This window comes from Marmota marmota, unplaced genomic scaffold (assembly GCF_001458135.2).
Source record: "Marmota marmota marmota unplaced genomic scaffold, marMar, whole genome shotgun sequence".
Lineage (NCBI taxonomy): Eukaryota > Metazoa > Chordata > Mammalia > Rodentia > Sciuridae > Marmota > Marmota marmota.
The window spans coordinates 3,401,484-3,405,472 of record NW_025999863.1 but is presented as its reverse complement, the minus strand read 5'-3'; positions in this window follow the sequence as shown (position 1 = coordinate 3,405,472).

Below are 3,989 nucleotides of genomic sequence, written 5' to 3'. Positions count from 1 at the left end.
CCCCTCCCAGCCTGGCCCGGGGCGGCGTTGCCATGACAGCCTGGCGGCGACGCGATTAGGCCTCCCGAGGAGCGGCCGCTAAAAATAGCCCGCGCCGCACCGACCTCATTAGCCGCCGCTGGGCTTTTGGCTGCCGGGTCCCCTCCCGCAAGGCGAGGCCGGAGGACGGCGGGGAGGACAGCAAGGGAGGCCCGGCCCCAGCCTTCCTCAGGCCGAACAGCTGTCACCTCCTCTGCTCTGAAGCCCTCCTTGCCCTCACCCCACCCCGCTCGCTGCCCGGGACCAAGGCCTGGCTCCTCACTCCCCACCTCGCCATCTGCCTCCCTGGCTAGACTGGTCCTGGCTTCCTGAATAGGACTTGGCATACAGCAGTTGCCCAATAAGTGTTTGGGTGGGCATTGAGACTGAGAGTCCCTGCTGTCCTCTGTCCTCAGATTGGGCCAGGGGTCCACCCTCTCTTGGCCACATTCACTCTTCGGCTTCTGATTTGGAGAGGACGGCCTGCTGTGTGACCCACTCACCCTCTCTGGTCCCCTTTCTGCTGTATGGACTCACACAGACATAGGATCGAGAGGCTGGCAGGTTCCCGCTCAGCTCTGGTGCCACTGCTAAAGCCTGAAGGGGGTGTGGGGTCAGAGGGTTTGTCGGGGGTGTCCACACTGTGTCTGGGGTCTGCTGAGGAAGTGGGCAAGCCCCAGGGCAGGACTTCCTCCAGAGACAAGGACAGTGTCCAGAGTGACCACAAGGTGGCACATTTTCTGGGTGCAGCTTGGTTGCTGATGCTGGGAGGAGGGAGGGCTGGAGTCTGCAGTGTGGGCAGTGGCTGAGCTCGGTCCCTTGGTTATCTGAGATCTACCAGGAAGCCATACAACCATGGCCTAAATGAGGGAGGTCACTGTCCCGGGTCCTCACCATCTATCTGTGTGTCAGCCAGGCTACAGGGGGGCGCCAGCACCACCCTGGACCCAGGCTCCTTCTCTTATGTTTCTCTGCCTCTTTAACCCCTAATTTTCATATTGTGGCCCATGATGGCTGCCTAGGTCCTGCCATCATGGCTGTCTTCCAGAAGGGGGTGTGGGGGGGGGCCCGGGGAGAAGGGAAAGAGGAGGGTCTGTCCTAATCTTCTGAGGTTAGAACCTGGAAGTCACACACATCATGTATGTTCCCATCCTGTTCTGCACCAGTGTCAAATGGTCACCCTGAACTGCAAGGGAGGCTGGGAAATGCATCATCTGTAGTCTCTAAAGGGCCAAGCGGGGAGTGGATATCGCAGCTGTCCCTCGGTCCCTGCCACTGGGTGAGCTGGGAAGGAGGAGAGGAGTCTGTCACCGTGTTGGCCACCACAGCAGCAAGACGCCCCCTCCTTCCCGTCCTCTGGCGGCCACAGTGTACACAGGAGACTCTGGTCTCAAAGCCTAAGTCCGCTCCTCCCGGTGGCCTCCGTCCACCGGGCCCCTCCCTGCCTCCTGCCTCCTCTGCTGCAGCCCCAGGTCTCCTCCTGCCCACAACCCCCAGGCTCCTCTGCCCCAGTGCTCTCCGGCCTCTCCCTGGCTCCCTCCCCCGCCTCCTCCAGGACGTCCCCGTCTGCCCCCCTGAGCCCCTGCCTCCCTCCCTGGGACTTCTCCTGCCCTGATTTCCTCACAGCGGGGAGCAGGGAGCGCTCTCGAACACCCACAGGTCTCCTGATGGCTATTGTCTGTCCTCCCACGAGTCTGCCCTCCTCCCCAGGGCAGGGATTTCTGCTCTTCCCCGCGGCATCTCCGGGCTGGACCCAGCTGGCCCTCCGCAGAGGCTCAGTGCCTGTCTGGAGCCCGCGACAGAATCCAGGAATCCAGGAGCTCGGGCTGCTGCGTCCGCCTGTCCCCGTTTAGAGACTGGTCCCGGGAGCCATCTCCCAAGGTCACGCGCTGGTGGGCGGTGCCCCCCACCTCTCTCAGGCTCAGCTGCCCAGAGCCCTTGGCTCCTGCCTGCAGCCGGGAGCCGCGATGACCCAGCGGCCACGACGTCATGCCAGGCCCAGTACCCGTCCCATTAGCTCTGTGTCACATGGAACCGCCACGCGGCACAAGAGCAGCACAACAGCATCAGAGCGTGTGCGCTCACAGGAGATGCTCCCAGCTGCCCCGGCCAGGGCGGCCCGCAGGGGACAGAGTAGCGCTGCTCGTGCTGCCAGGAGGTGGAGGACTAGAACCCAGGTCTGCCGGGGCCACCCTCCTCCCTCCCTTCCCCCGACTGCCGCCTCCCTGCAGCCTCCTCTACCCAGAAACGGGGATCTTCGAACCTGTCCTGGGAGGGTCACCCAGAAAGTCCCACTCTGCCCAGACCCGGACGCAGAAGGGCCCCTCCCTGCCCCCGCCGCCCCAGCCTGGGCGCCACAGCCGCCGGGTGCCAGGCTTCTGTTTAGTTTAATAATCTCCCGAAAGTTTAATTGTGCTTTTATCCACCCGTGACCTTTCTCTCTCATCTGGAGACGTATTATTGCTAATCTACAAATTTCAAGAACCAGATTTATTTGCAAAACCAATTACCTGCCTATGCAAATGACCTCTCTCGAGGCCGCCTCCCTGGCCAGCTGGCGGTGGCTGGGCGGGGCCGCTGTCGCCCCGCACACTTATCTGGACTCCTCCAGCTGCGGCCCCCCGCCCCGGGTTAACTACGTCTCAGGGATCAAGGAGGCCCTGACCCCCACCTCCTCAGGGGCCTCTCGGTGGCCAGAGACCCTGACCCCTTCCCAGGTGGCCTCGAGGCCCCTCGCGGGAAGGACGCCTGCTCTTTCCCCCTCCTTCACCCCTTCGTGGCCTCATTCCAGAGGTGGCACCAGGTCCTGAAGGAAGCCACGCAGCAGGGCTGAGGGAGGAGCCCCGTCCCTGAAGGCAACAGCCCCAGGGGGAGAAGCAGCCCAGGAAGCCGTCACCAGGTGTGAACCAAGCAGAACCGCAGCAGGGAAGGGGTGAGTGGAGCCAGAATGGTGTCAGGGCGCCCCCACCCCAGCATTCTGCTCCAGCCAAAGAGGCAGCTGCCTCGCCGCGGGTGGCCGGGTGGTTAGCCCTTGCAGGGCACACCCGCTGCCCGGGATCGGCTTCAGCACTGCAAAAGGGGAGGGGGGAGTAGCTAATTCTTAAAATGCAGGACTCAGTCCTGCCACAGGGCCTTTGCACATGCTGCTCCCACGGCTGGGATGTGCTTCCCAGCCTCTGGCCAGTCTGCTCCTCCTCCCACAGGCTCTGCTCACATCTGGCCTCCTGGGGAAGCCGTCTGTGACCACCCCTTCTCTTTCCCCTTCCCCCACACACCTGGCTTTCCAATTCCAACTGCTTCCTGAAGTCGGATTCTGCATCTGTGTGTTACTGTGTGTCTCACCTGCTTGACTGACAGCTCCTGGAGACGGAGCTTTGGGGAGCTCACAGCTGCGTCCCCAGGGCTGGAGCAGGGCCTGGACGCACCGTGAACACTGGTTCAGTGATGGAGGGAGGGAGGGTGGGGCGCGGCCCCAAGGCCACCTGAGTCCTGGTGTCTCCTCAGCACGAGGTCGGGCTGTGCTCCCCTGAGTCCTGGGCTCCCGACAGCCCCCTGGTGTGGGTTGCCCCCGTTTCTCAGCAGGTAACATGGACACCATGTTTTTTGCAAATAACTCTCCCCCTGGGGACTCCATGCCCGGCACGTTGGAGGAGGCGCAGCGGGCGCTGCCCACGTGGCCCTTGATCAGCTGGGGCCCCGGGGGAGGGTGTGACTGACACCCGCGCAAACAAGGGTGGGCGGGGCCTTGACCTAGAGGGGGCGCGGGGGGGGGGGTGCGCGGGGGGGCGCGGGGGGGACAGGGACGGGAAGGAGCGTGGGGGTGGACCATGGTGGGTGGGTGGCGTCCTGTCCCGGCGTGTGTGCAGGGGAGGTGGCAGGTGGGCGCAGAGCGTGGAGGGTGGGTGGACAGGCCGCGGGGGGCGCCCAGGTGAGTGGCTGGGGCGGGAGGTGGGTGGAGGGCGGGGGAGGCT